We start from the raw sequence: 15,565 nt of genomic DNA on the forward strand, positions 1-15,565 counted from the left end.
AGCCAATGTAGAAAACACATTCATCCTTAAATCTGGAACATGTCGCACATCCTTCAACATCATAGTTCTACCAACATTGGTTTCAATGCACACATCACCAATTCCTACAATTTTTGAGTAACTAGAATTACCCATCTTCACTGTACCAAAGTCTCCAGCTTTGTATGTGGTAAAAAACCTCTTCGTAAGGATAATATGGTGGGGGGTTGCAGAATCAACAACCCACTCAACATTATTATTAGCAACATGCTCACACTTTTGCTCTTCAATAGAGAGCACCATAATATCCTTAGCAATCACAGTAGCTGTAGTATTTTTCTCACTATCATTCTTTTCATATTTTCCTTTATTTTGTTCCTTATTCCAGTGCCAATAGTCTCTTCTTAAGCAACCTTTTTTCCCACAATGAAAGCATTCTCTAGTTTCCTTAAATTGAGATCTATCTCTTGATTGTGACCTGCCATTGAATTTTCGATCATTACGTCCTCTGCTTCTACCTATGCTCTCGCTCTCCATGACAAAATCTTGATCTTGTGCATTGTCTATATTTGCATATCTCCTGCGAACCTCTTCACTTAAAATCAAATCTCGAATATGATCATATTTGAGTTTGCTTTTCCTTGCAGAATTACTCATTGCCATTCTCATGAATTCCTAGCTATTTGGTAAAGAAGCCAAAAGAATCAATGCACGAACCTCATTGTCAAATTCAATTTCCACCGTGGATAATTGATTTGTGATTGTATTGAACTCATTCAGATGCTGTGCTACAAGAGTGCCTTTTGCCTTCTTCAAATTAAATAACTTCTTCATAATCAAGTACACCTTGTTGTTAGCCGGCGGCTTTTCATACATGCTAGACAAAGCCTTCATCAAATCCACTGTGGTATTTTCTTTCACAACATTGTGCACAACTGATCTTGAGAAAGTTAATTGAATAACTTCCAATACCTGTCTATCAAGAAGGTTCTAGTCTTCATCCTTCATAGTTTCAGGTTCCAGTCTTCATCCTTCATCAAATACACCTTGTTGTTAGCCGACGACTTTTCATACATGCTAGACAAAGCCTTCATCAAATCTACTGTGTTCTCTTCTTTCACAACATTGTGCACAACTGATCTTGACAAAGTTAATCGAATAACTCCCAATTCTTGTCTATCAAGAAGGTTCCAGTCTTCATCCTTCATAGTTTCAAGTTTCGTTTCCAAAAGAGGCAAATGCAATTTCTTCCTATAGAGATAATCTTCAATCTACATTCTCCAATACGCAAAGTCTGTTCCATCAAATTTTTCAATTCATGAATCATTACCTTCTTCTCTGGCCAGTACTTCTACTCTAACCTTAACTCTGATACCACTTGTTAGGTCTTAAATAATATTATTAACAATATTAGCTATCCAAAATAACAATCACATACAAGAACACAAAATTTACGTGGAAAACCCTTTTTCCTTGAAGGGAAAAATTACGGAACAAACTCCAAATAATTTCACTATTATCAAATCAATTACAATAATCTCACGGCTAAAGAAAAAGCTCTCTTGTTTTTCTTTGCTCTCACACACATGTTAATTATCTTTCTCAAAGATGACAATCTTTTTTTCTCAATTCTTCAATATGCGGCACCCACAAAAACTTAATATATATATTGTCTTTATATATTCCCAACCGACTTACACTCCTAGTACCACATGAATCCTAATTCACTTGAATTTGGAGACTACACTACTACCTGCTAGCCACGGAATAAAATTACAAGCCCATATGTGGGCTTTTACTACGTGGGCTTGACCACGTGCTTTATGCATATACACCCAACAGGACTCACTACTATTGTCCTTGTCCTTGTCATAGTCATGATCTAATATTGGTAGATAAATATCTAGTATGAGACAATTGACATAGTCCTGCACAATGCCGTTCTTCTTATTACGGGTGAATGAGTGGAAGAAAAGGCAGAATTTCTGATCAACTAAATCAAGCAAATGTGGTGTACGGGGTTCATCTGCCAGAAGTTCATGCTCCAGAAGAATTGTTCTGTTGCCGCGAATAATGTTGAAAGAGCCGTGGAGCCATTTATCCCTATCTAAATTGTATGCATGTATATAGATATCATGGCTTCTATCGTAGTCAACAGAACCCCAATAGAGAATGAAAGGGAAAAAATATAGGCTACGATACCTAGTGTGACAAGGCAGGCTAATTATGGTTTGTGGGCTGAAAAAGAGACGAGCCTGTTATGTGCAAGGCCTATCGTGGACGGACTCGGAATGGACGGATGACAGAAGAACGGGCTGATCGACCATGGGCCTGTTGAACCTCTTAATGGGAATACTTGTGGCCCATTCTCGAAAAGCCTTAGACAGAATCCTAGTGCAAAGTGGATTCTAGAATTTACGTATATTGGTGAAGATCTTCCCTATAAGGAGAAGACTTGTCCACCACATTTTGGGCTCTTAAAGATGATTTCTACAAGGAAAGGACTTCGACTCCAAGTAAAAGAGTGAAACTTTTGACTACTATAAAACCCCAATACCCTCACAAATCAAGGTACGTGTAATTAAACCTCTCTAGCACTCTTGAGTTGTAAAAAAGGATCTAACTTAACCTTCGGAGGGCATTTGGCTGGCACCACACCGGTGCTCTCAGCAGGTTCTTTCTCTCTTCTTTATTGCGCAGGTGATTTCTGGAGTGTGTGGGCGACGTGTAATTCATTGGTGATTTTTTAACATCATCAGTTGGCACTGTCTGTGGGAAAGTAAGAGTGATCAGACGTTGCTTCATCCCTGAGACAGAAGGGTTGCATGGTGCTCACTCGCTCGATGGCAACCACCAACAACATCCAAAGAGAGGAACCACCCACAACCGCACTCGAGAGACATGTTCGAACTCTCACCGCGGCCGTAGAACGCCTCACCAAACAAAATCATGACCTAGAAGAACAGTTGCGTCAGAGGAACACAGCACCCAACAACTAGAGGGAGGATCAGGAAGGTACAAGCGCCATGCAAAGAGACCGAGAAGGGCCTGAAGGGAGCAACGCCCTAAGCAGGCCAGAACGATAAAACGCGAGCCTCCCATCCCTCATGGACGTGACTCCTCCGCTTATCTTCGCAGAGATGCAAGTGATGAAGGAACAGATGGAGGTCATGATGAACGCCCTTAAGGGACAAGTGTCCAGCGATCTCGACGACCTAATGAACCGGACCGACTCTCCATTCACCGCCCCCGTCAATTCCTTTCCCCTACTGCACAAGTTTCGGATGCCACAGATAGAGAGTTACGATGGAGTCAAGGACCCCCTAGATCACCTGGAGACATTCAAGACCTTGATGCATCTACAAGGGGTACCGGATGAAATCATGTGTAGGGCCTTCCCCACAACACTAAAGGGTCCCGCGAGAATATGGTTCAGTCGGCTGACGCCGAACTCCATCAACACTTTCAAATAGTTGAGCGCTCAATTCACCTCACACTTTATAGGGGGACACAGGTACAAGAAATCCACGGTATGCTTAATGAGCATCAAGCAGAGAGAGGATGAGACGTTAAGATCCTACATAACCCACTTCAATAAGGAAGCGCTCTCGATTGATGAACCCAACGACAAAATATTGGTGGCGGCCTTCACAAACAGGTTGCGGAAGGGCAAGTTTTTGTTCTCACTATACAAAAACAACCCCAAAACCATGTCAGAGGTACTCTATAGGGCCACTAAGTACATGAACGCAGAAGACGCGTTATTAGCCCGGGAGGAAAAACCTAGGAAGAGAGAGCGGCAGGCGGACGTACGGCAGGATCAAGGGCAAAAGAGACCAAGGACAAGAGACAGAAGGGACGAAAGGCGCCCTAAACCCAGGGAAACTGAAAAGCGACCCAAGCAAACGGCCTCGAGACAAGTACTGTCGTTTCCACCGAGATCACGGTCATGACACGGCCGATTGCTATGACTTGAAGCAGCAGATTGAGGCCCTCATTAGATAAGAGAAGTTGCAGAAATTCGTCAACAAAGAGAGAGCGGATCCCAATCGCCAAGAGCCGGTCCCCCGACAGGATAATGAGCGTCCTAGACCCCCCATCAGAGACATAAGGATGATTGTGGGAGGAACCGCGACTACTGGTTCCTCCAAAAAAGCTCGAAAGACGTACCTCAGAACTGTCCAGAACATCCAACTAACAGGCTCTGCGCGTAATACAGCACGGACAGAAAGCCCTATCATTGGATTCTCTGAGGAAGACGCAAGGAGACTCCACCATCCACACGATGACGCGCTAGTTGTCAGCGTACGTGTGGGGGACTGTAATGTTCACTGAGTATTGATCGACAACAGCAGCTTGGCAGACATTCTATACTATCCAGCATTCCAGCAAATGGGGATCGACAGAGCGCGATTGATACCAACGAGTTCTCCACTTGTCGGTTTTGGAGGAACAAGGGTATTCCCAATAGGCTCAATCACACTCTTGGTAACGATGGGCGATTACCCATAAGAACTCACTAGGGATGTAATATTCCTTGTGGTGGACTGCTCGTCCACTTACAATGGTATTCTCAGATGACCCACACTTAACTCGTGGAAAGCAGCAACATCAACGTACCACCTAATGATCAAGTTCCCTACAGACCATGGGATTGGGGAGTTGCGAGGAAACCAAGTGGCCGCCCAGGAATGCTACATTGTCATGCTAGAAATGGAAGATCACCATTAGACAATATGCATAGAAGAGCAGCGGACAGTCGCAGAACCAATTAAAGAGCTGGAGGAGATAATACTCGATAAGTCAAAACCTGAGCAAACGACTAGGATAGGGACATTAGCCCGCCAGCCGGTGCGTCAAGCCCTCGCAGCATTCCTCAAGAGGAACCAAGATATATTCGCATGGAGCCACGAGGACATGCCCAGGATCGATCCCTCTGTCATGGTACACAAGCTCAACGTGAACCCCGCAACCCCATCTGTTCGGCAGAAAAAGCGAGTGTTCGCTCAGGAACGAGACCGAGCGATAGCGGAAGAGGTCAGAAAACTACTTGAGGCGGATTTCATTCGGGAAGTATATTACCCGGAATGGTTGGCAAACATAGTCATGGTCAAAAAGGCTAGCGGGAAGTGGCGAATGTGTGTCGACTTCACGGACCTTAACAAGGCATGCCTGAAGGACAGTTACCCCCTCCCGCGGATAGATGCACTAGTCGACTCTACGACCAGACACCAGCTCCTAAGTTTTATGGATGCTTTTTCAGGCTATAATTAGATCAAGATGAAGGAAGCTGACTAAGAGAAAACGTCCTTCGTCACCAGCCAAGGACTTTTTTGCTATAAGGTGATGCCATTTGGACTCAAGAACGCGGGGGCAACGTACCAAAGATTAATGAACAAAATGTTCGCGCACCAGATTGGGAGGAATGTATAGGTCTATGTTGACGACATGCTGGTCAAGAGCCTGCACGAAAATGATCACCTGAGCGACCTCTAGGAGACATTCGATACCCTACGATCATACAACATGAAGCTAAATCCAAGCAAATGCGTATTCGGAGTAACGGCGAGAAAATTCTTGGGGTTTATGGTATCCCAAAGGGGAATAGAGGTCAACCCAGAAAAGATACGGGCTATCGTGAAGCTGGAACTGCCAAGAACAATAAAGGACGTGCAAAGCTTGAACGGCAAAGTTATGGCCTTGAACAGGTTCGTCTCCAAAGTGACGGACAAATGTCTACCATTCTTCCGCATCCTAAGGAAATCATTTGAGTGGATGGATGAGTGTCAGAAGGCATTTGAAGACCTGAAGAAATACCTCGCTTCTCCACCATTGCTCAGCCCGTCCAAGCCAGGAGAAGACCTCTATTTGTACCTAACAGTTTCGCGGGTAGTGGTGAGCTCGGCCTTAGTAAGAGAAAAGGAAGGAACTCAGCGACCCGTCTATTTCATAAGCAGGGGATTCCGGGGGGGGGGGGGGGGGGGGGAAGAAAGGNAAACAAAGCACAAGGGGGCACACGCCCTCAGACAATGGAACATCCACACGGACGGATCTTCAAACAAGCAACCTGGAGGCGCCGGAGTGTTAATTCAAACCCCTGACGGAGAGAAAATCAAGTGTATGATTCGGCTAGACTTCCCAACGACCAACAATGAAGCCGAGTATGAAGCGTTGGTGGCAGGATTAGACCTCGCAAGGGCAGCAGGTGCCGAGGACATGGTTGTACATTGCGATTCACAGGTAATAATCAGTCAGATTAGTGGCGCCTATGAGTGTAAGGGGGAAAGGATGAAGAAATATCTAGAGGAGGTCAGGAGTCGGATCGGCACCCTCAAAGTCACATTTGTCCAAATCCCAAGGGAGGAGAATGAATGTGCTGATCGTCTAGCAAAAGCAGCCTCCGCAGGGCTTATAACGGTCCCCGATCAGGTATTGTCGTTTATCCAAAATTCCTCAATCATTGACAAAGGAGCAAAAGTGCAGGAAGTGAATTCTGAAAACAATTAGACTACGCCGTTAATAGCATACCTGAAGGCAAGCACACTTCCAGACGACAGAGACGCAGCAAGAAAACTGAAAGTCTGAGTCTCGCGATTTGTAATGATCAATGATGTCTTATACAAAAGGGGATTCTCACGACCATACCTAAGGTGTTTAGGCCACGAAGAAGCAGACTACGTAATGAGAGAAGTCCACGAGGGTATCTGCAGAAACTATTCGAGGGCACGATCCTTAGTACACAAACTAATCCGAGCAGGGTACTATTGACCTACAATGCAGAAGGACGCACAAGCCTACGTCAAGACTTGCGATAAATGTCAAAGGTTCAGCAACCTAATCAGGCAACCAACCGAGGAGCTGACGCCCATGACGGTCCCCTGGCTGTTCGCACAATGGGGACTAGACATCATGGGCCATTTCCCAACAGTTGCACGACAGCTGAAATTTCTAGTAGTAAGGATCGACTATTTCACTAAGTGGGTGGAGGCAGAAGCCCTGGCAACTATCACGGAGAGGAACATCAGAAGTTTTGTATGGAGAAATATCATATGCAGGTTCGGGATACCAAGGGTACTCGTCTCCGATAACGAAAAACAGTTCGACAACAAGGCGTTCCAAGATTTCTGCTCGAAACTAGGCATCAAGAATCACTACTCGTCACCCACACACCCACAGGCCAATAGGCAAGTTGAAGTCACAAACCGGTCCTTGCTTAAAATCATCAAGACCCGGCTCAAAGGGGCAAAAGGCATCTGGCCTGACGAGCTACCAAGTGTCTTATGGGATTATCGTACTATGGTAAGAACGCCCAGTGGAGAAACACCATTCAGACTAGCATACGGAAGCGAGGCTGTCATTCCAGCAGAGATAGGGCTTACAAGCTATTAGGTGGAAACTATTCGGGGGCACGGTCCTTAGTACACAAACTAATCCGAGCAGGGTACTATTGGCCTATAATGCAGAAGGACGCACAAGTCTACGTCAAGACTTGCGATAAATGTCAAAGGTTCAGCAACCTAATCAGGCAACCAACCGAGGAGCTGACACCCATGACGGCCCCCTGGCTGTTCGTACAATGGGGACTAGACATCATGGGCCCTTTCCCAACAGTTACACGACAGCTGAAATTTCTAGTAGTAAGGATCGACTATTTCACTAAGTGGGTGGAGGCAGAAGCCCTGGCAACTATCACGGAGAGGAACATCAGAAGTTTTGTATGGAGAAATATCATATGGAGGTTCGGGATACCAAGGGTACTCGTCTCCGATAACGAAAAACAGTTCGACAACAAGGCGTTCCAAGATTTCTGCTCGAAACTAGGCATCAAGAATCACTACTCGTCACCCGCACACCCACAGGCCAATAGGCAAGTTGAAGTCACAAACCGGTCCTTGCTTAAAATCATCAAGACCCGGCTCAAAGGGGCAAAAGGCATCTGGCCTGACGAGCTACCAAGTGTCTTATGGGATTATCGTACTATGGTAAGAACGCCCACTGGAGAAACACCATTCAGACTAGCATACGAAAGCGAGGTTGTCATTCCAACAGAGATAAGGCTTACAAGCTATCAGGTGGAAAGCTACAACAACGATAAGAACGAAGAGGCTTTGCGGCTACAGCTAGACCTAGTTGACGAAGTTCGGGTTACAGCAAAGCAGAGGTTGGCCTGATACCAGAACCTCATGGCAAAATACTACAACTCCAATGTCAGACACAGAGATTTTCAGATCGAAGACCTTGTGCTACGGAAGGTGATGGGAGCAGTTAAAGATCCTTTACAAGGAAAACTTGGCCCAAACTGGGAAGGACCCTACAAGATCTCGTCATGGCAGAGGAAGGAGACCTACCACCTCGAAACCATGGACGGACGGAAGCTACAGCACCCATGGAACACAGAGCACCTTCGAAAATACTACCAGTAAAGACGGTGTGAAGATATGAAGAACATCAGCATTCCTCGTTTTTTTTCAGTTTTTCATTTTCCTAGTTTTTATTTCAATAAATTCCTTCTATAAGTACCTTTTTTTTAAGCCCAAGGGGGCAGGCATTTTTGACTTATTACAAACACATGGTTTTCGTTTAATTAGTAAAAGGAATATTCAGACTCGACTATGTTTGTTAACTATGGACGGAGAAAAATTAAGTCCACAAGCTGGACAGATCATCCTAAAAGGATAATAACACTATTACGTCCACAAGCTGGACGGATCATCCTAGAAGGATGATAACTCTTAAAGTCTAGATAACGGATGGACAAAAAATAACGTCCACAAGCTGGACGGATCATCCTAAAAGGATGATAACACTTAAGTCCAAACCACAAGCTGGACGGGTCATCTTAAAAGGATGATAACTCTTAAAGTCCAAATAACGGACAGACAAGAAATAACGTCCACAAGCTGGATGGATCATCCTAAAAGGATGATAACACTTAAGTCCAAACCACAAGCTAGACGGGTCATCCTGAAAGGATGATAACTCTTAAAGTCCAAATAACGGATGGACAAGAAACAACGTCCACAAGCTGGACGGATCATCCTAAAAAGATGATAACTCTTAAAATCCAGATAACGGAAGGACAAGAAATAGCGTCCACAAGCTGGACGAAACATCCTGAACGGATGATAACACTTTAAGTCCAAAGAATGGACGGATCATCCCGAAATGATGATAGCACCTAGAGTCCTAAGAATGGACGGATCATCCTAAAAGGATGATAACTCTTAAAGTACAAATGACGGACGAATAGGAAACAAAGTCCACAAGACTGGACGGATTTTCCCGAAAGGATGATAACTCTTAAAATCCAAGTAAGGGACTAGACAAAAAGCTAAATCCACGTACTGAACGGACCATTCTAAATGTGTGGTAATTCTAAAGTCCAAAGAGTGGACGAATCATCCTATAGGATGACAACCCTTAGATGAACGAAGAATGGACGGATAAAAAGTTGAGTCCGCAAGACTGGATAGATTGTCCCCAAAAAGAGAATGGACGAAGCACATAAATTGAACGGAGTCCATCTAATAACATTAAATATATTTAAAGTAAAATGACTGCATTTCACAAAAATAAAATAAAGGTCAACGGACCGTGCAGAGTTTAACAAACATGCAAAGAAAAAGAACCAGAACGGGCTATGTTCAAAAACCCCAAAACATGACGGGGCGTTAGAAATTGTTCTACACTTAAAAAAAAAAAAAAAAAAAAAAACTAAGTTATTACAAATCCTCCACTGGAGTCTCTCTCTCTTCAACAGGACAGTCTTGGGCATCCTTAGCTTGGCTTTCAGCAACGGTCTGGTCTACAAGAGCTTCACAGACAGGAAGGTTCTCGTCAAAGAGAGAGTCTGTATCTTCTGACTGAACGGGTTGAACAAATGATGGCTTGGGGGCAGTGATAGCGACGGCGGACAGGTCCACCTCCGGGTGCAAAGCCCTCTCCTGACGAATGGCATTGTCAAAATCGTCATTATATGCAAGACTCAGTTCCGCGATCAGGGCGTCGGAGTCACGATACTCGCGTATCGCGACCTCCTTCGCCTGACGGACCTCATCGTCTTTCTCCTCCAAAGCCTTCTTCAGATGGTCCGTCAGCTTGATACATTCGTCCCGAGCCGTCTCAGCCATCTTAAGTTTCTGCTCTTGGACTACCTTCCAGGCCTTAAGCTCAAGCAGCTCGTCCTCCAGCACCTTGGCTGTCTCACGTACATGGCCAATGGTCGTCTCATGGTTGAGACACCGTCCCATCATGCCCTTCATCATGATTATGGCCTAAAAGACAACAAAAAACATAAGTAAGATATCAAAGAAAAAAAAAAAGGAAAAGGGTGAAAGGACAGACCATATAACGACGGATGAGTTACCTGTGCAATGTTGAAGAGGCCCGTCTCTCTCATCGCCTCCGTCGAGTGGTTCCCCAAGTCCTCGTAGTCGTCAGTAGTAATGATGGACAACAACCACTCAAGAGCGTACTTGGAGTCCTCACGGAGTAGGACGGGGGGCTTCTTCTGGCTACCGGACGGACCCGTCATTAGGCCCTTACCAGCCCCATGCATAACCGGGGTGACCATCTTATTCCCCCCAGCCATCAAGCCAACGACGGGCTCCAGGAAAACCTTGGGCCGTTTGGGTGCACGGTCACCCTTCACGGGTAGTTTCCTCTTAAGAGTTTGTTTGCTGGAGCCCGTCCCCATAGGGTCCATTCTAGCCTCTTTGTTTTTTGCAGCTTGAAGTCTGATAGCTGCTCACCTTTTAGCATCCTCCATCTCTGAAAGAGGTAGAGGAGTTAAAAAAAAAATAAAGAAAAATAAAGGAGGGGCGACGGACTTACGTTGACAGGTGCGCTTCTCATACTTAACTGCCACTGGGGTTGGCTCGGGCCCGTCGCAATACCAGTGAATGGTGTTGAGACTGACGAGCTTAACCCAGGTCCGTTCCTCAGGTTTTGTCTTTGCAAAAATTTTCTCAAGGAAGCTGAATTCCTCGAGAGTAATTTGTGGACGCCGTCGAATTGTGCCAAAGAAGACGGACGTTAAAAAATGCAATAAATATTAAATAAACTAAACTTAATCGTTTCTACACGATGGGCCATACCATATGGGTTTAAAATGCCCCAAACTGTGTCAACGGGCATGTAATCCGTTTCCCCTGGATGACACATCCAACCGTCTCCTTCGACGAAGAAATAACGGCTCTTCCAGTCTCTGTTTGAGTCTGGGGTTTCATATATAACTTTTAGGATGGGGCTCCTAGGGACGAAGCTATACGTGCCCCTTGATTTATCTATCTCGTCTGGACTGTAGCAATGAAGGAACTCCCTTATCGTAAGTCTTCTCCTATCGTCTGACATAGCTCTGTACAGAACCTCCATTGCTATAAAGACCCTCAAGGCATTAGAAGATACCTGGCTGACGGATATACCTAGGTATTTAAGGAGTTCACGATGAAGTGAATTTAGAGGGAATCTTAGGTCGGCCTTGAGCATCTGTTCATACACCCCTACGCTGTCCACTCCTTTATAATAGCATTTTTCTGACATATAAGGCAGACGGAGTTGGATGTGATCTGGGATTTGGTAACGAGCCCTAAGGGTATTAAAGTGAGGTTCTTTACTGGTGGATGTAAAGGCGTGCACCGTCCACTCTGGAAGCATGATAAACTCCCTAAATCCATCAGCTCCCATTATGGATTTAACTATCGGCTCTTCGTCGTCAGCTGAACCCTTCTCTATTTCAATCATCTACATGCCCTCATTTGTTGAGGATGGGGAGGATGAAGACGAACTACTCTCCTCGCTCAGAGCGTCTTGGTCTTTGGGACCTGACGGGTATACCTCTTCGTAGTCCGCCCCGTCACGGACAACCGACTGGTTACTTGACGCACTAGACATGGCCTACATGTAATGACAAAACCTAAGACTCTGACGGGTTTGGAAAGAGCGACGGGGGCTTAAAGTCTAAAAAGACAGCATTAAAAAGTAAATAAAAATTAAAAGAGGATGGCAAGATGTTGCAGACAACTGGTATAAGAGTGAACGGAGTATTCTCCGACAGGTATGATGGACTCGCTCTGACAATTTTTTCCAATAAAAAAGTGGAAAAATGAGGGGCGGAGGGGTCGATATTTATAAAGGGTGTGCATGAAAGACGAAGCGACACCTCGTTCCAAAACAATGACCATTGAAGGGGTGACACTTGGCACAGATCATAAATGTGTTACTCCTAACTTGTCAGTGTACGGAGATAAGTTCACGGTGCTAGGTATCATAGTCGCATGATCGAGGTTTTAAAACCGTCACCCCACGGGTCCGTCCTCTTAGTTATGATGGGCCCATCGGGTGAGGGGGCAACTGAAAGGGAAAAAATATAGGCTACGATACCTAGTGTGACAGGGCGGGCTAATTATGGTTCGTGGGCTGAAAAAGAGACGAGCCTGTTATGTGCAAGGCCTGTCGTGGACGGACTTGGAATGGACGGATGACAGAGGAACGAGCTGATCGGCCATAGACCTGCTAAACCTCTTAATGGGAATACTTGTGGCCCATTCTCGGAAAGCTTTAGACAGAATCCTAATGCAAAGTGGATTCTAGAATTTACGTATATTGGTGAAGATCTTCCCTATAAGGAGAAGACTTGTCCACCAGGTTTTGGGCTCTTAAAGATGATTTCTACAAGGAAAGGACTTCGACTCCAAGTAAAAGAGTGAAACTTTCTACTACTATAAAAGCCCCAATACCCTCACAAATCAAGGTATGCGTAATTAAACCTCTCTAGCACTCTGGAGTTGTAAAAAAGGATCTAACTTAACCTTCGGAGGGCATTTGGCCAGCACCACACCGGTGCTCTCAGCAGGTTCTTTTTCTCTTCCTTATTGCACAGGTGATTTCTGGAGCGTGTGGGCGACGTGTAATTCATTGGTGATTTTTTAACATCATCAGAGAGTATTATCAACAGCTACAGGTCTTCTATAAATTGATAAAGGATACCCAGGTCGTATGTTGAAGTGATGCACAAGTTTTGTCCAACATCGAATCATCGATTGCTGATGTTGTAAGTAAATAATGTAAAAAAGTTCATCAATTTGGGATCACAAAGTAAAGTTACAACAATCTGTTATTTAGATTCAAGAGCGGCATACATGCGAACAGAAAAAGGAGGAACAGGAAGAGGAGGATTGGGCAAGGACTCCCATGTATCTGAAATGGGGTCATAAGCCTCCATCCAGTCCAGCACAATTTTCAGAAAACTCATGGGAGAAACCACCAAACACATACAACTTACCGTTAAGGACGATGGCATGAGGGGAGCGTCTATCAGGAAAAAGTCATGGAAGGAAGACGCTTTCAACCATCACTAAAATGTTTAAGGTTTAAGGTCCATAGGGTCCAGAGTTTTGTTAAGTCATCTGTATTGGAATCAAATGGTTTTATGCTGCATATAGAATACAGACGTGACCCTCTGCATGCATGCAAAGGCATAGCCAAAAATTTTTACATTGGGGGGGCCGATTCGAACCATAAAGGTTGAAATCAACAACGATGAGTATAATCGTTGTATGGATAATCTATATTTTTAAGTTGATATGGACCTTCTTTAAGATAAGCTCGTCGAATTTCATCTTGTTTATTGATAGGGAATTCACATATTTGTTTACATGATTCTAAATCACGATCTATCTCTTCAAATTGAATTCTTGAACATTTGGAGGGGTCAGGATGTTCATCAGGCATTGAAGTATCAACATTTGTTTCTACAACCACATGTGTCCTAATTTCTGAATTGCTAACATCTTTTTTCTTAAAGAACGCATCAATTATTTTTCGTTTGCTCATAATTCTTTTAGCTTTAAGAATATGACTCAAAAATTTACCTAAAAAGAAGTTAAAAAAATAATATTTTAATTAGAAATTTTTACTTAGTTATATGATTGTTATTCATACACAAGAAAAAACAAAATTTCCCCTATAATTTAAACATACAACCCATTTTTAATACGACTTTAATTAATAATAACCCCTCAAACAAAAACAAAAATTAAACACACAAGTATTGGTACACAACATTAACCAAACAATTTAACAACACCCACAGCCACATCCACAACCACATGATATCTAACTAATCAAAAATAGGTAATAAATCAAAACAATTTTACCTTAGAAACTTTGTCTTCACAAAGTGCAAAGATGGGTCACCCGTGTGGCAATGCCTACTGTCTCTGCCTGACTACCTCCAACTTTAGATCTTCCCTTCAAGACTCATCACAAACAATCTCCCCATGCCTTCAATCATGTATTTCTCTAAAAATCTATGAAAATATAAAGAGCATGTGAATATTTAGGTGTAGATAGTTGAGAAAAAAAAAATGACACTAAAAAGAGATGAATGTCTAATGCTTAAGAAAGAGAAGAAAACTCACCAGTTATCAAGTAGTCACCAAGTTCCAAAACTAAAGCTTATGAAGAAAGAAAAAATTGGTATGGATTTTTTTTTTTTTTTTTGGGACTATGAGTACAGAGGACTGGAGTTTTAAGGGCTGGTAGGTAGACAACGGTACCAGTGCAAATGAAAGTATATCAAAGAAGACCAAACAAAAGAATAAGAAGTAAAGAAAGGGATTTCGTGGGTCAGTGGGTGGATTTTTTGAGATGAAGAGAAAGTGAAGTTTTGTTTTTAGTGTTTGGACTTGAGCGGGCCAGCTTATTTTATTTGGAGTATATAAGGTGATAAGGTCTAAAACTAAAGTTAGGCTTGGGAGAATATTTGAGTTGGGCTTGGGAGAATAGTTGAGAATTGGGCATGGGGGGGCTAGCTGTCCAATATTGGGGGGGGCCAATTTTTTTTTTCTACCTACTCTAGTGGAAAAAAAAAAAAATTGCCTCCGCCCCTGCATGCATGAATGTCGCGATTTCCCAACAACTTCACTGACAAAAACGGAGTGAGCAAAGAAGTAGATATGGTGATTGCAACCTTTTCCTTTGTCGGAGAAGAAGAAGAAGGGCGGCACAGTGAGTCTAAGTCTGAGTCTGGATGTGGAATCTTAAAGGCATACCACTCTTCTAGTTGATGATGATCTGACGGGTGCCACCGATGCCCAAAAAAACCGATCACAAATTCATCAACAACATCTGGCTTCCATATCTCCTCCATTGCTTGCTTTGATTCAGAAAATAATTAGCAAGAGAAGAAGGTATAATCACGGTTTTAGGATTGGGATTTGGTGATTTAGGGTCCCGTTTGAATCTGAACATATTATTGCATTTTTTTTTTCTGTTAAAAATACCCTAAATTAATTAACCTAAAAACAAAAAAAGAGTTAAAATAGTAAATTGACAAAAATAATAAAAACAAACCTACCGACTAAAAAATCTCTCCTAAATAAATTCAGTCAAAATGTCACAATAGCATTATTTACCAAAATATATATCAATTTACCACTGTTTCGAAAATATGTAGAGATTTACTACTTTTTGGGTAGTCGAGTTTGGGGAAGTTAAGTTTTTCATGGTACTTGAGTTTCATGGAAAAATTTTGAAAATTTTTTATGGTACTCGAGTTCCATGAACTCAAGTTTCATTAAAAAAA

The sequence above is a fragment of the Quercus suber genome, unplaced genomic scaffold (assembly GCF_002906115.3).
Source record: "Quercus suber isolate HL8 unplaced genomic scaffold, Cork oak 2.0 scaffold_692, whole genome shotgun sequence".
Taxonomy (NCBI): domain Eukaryota; kingdom Viridiplantae; phylum Streptophyta; class Magnoliopsida; order Fagales; family Fagaceae; genus Quercus; species Quercus suber.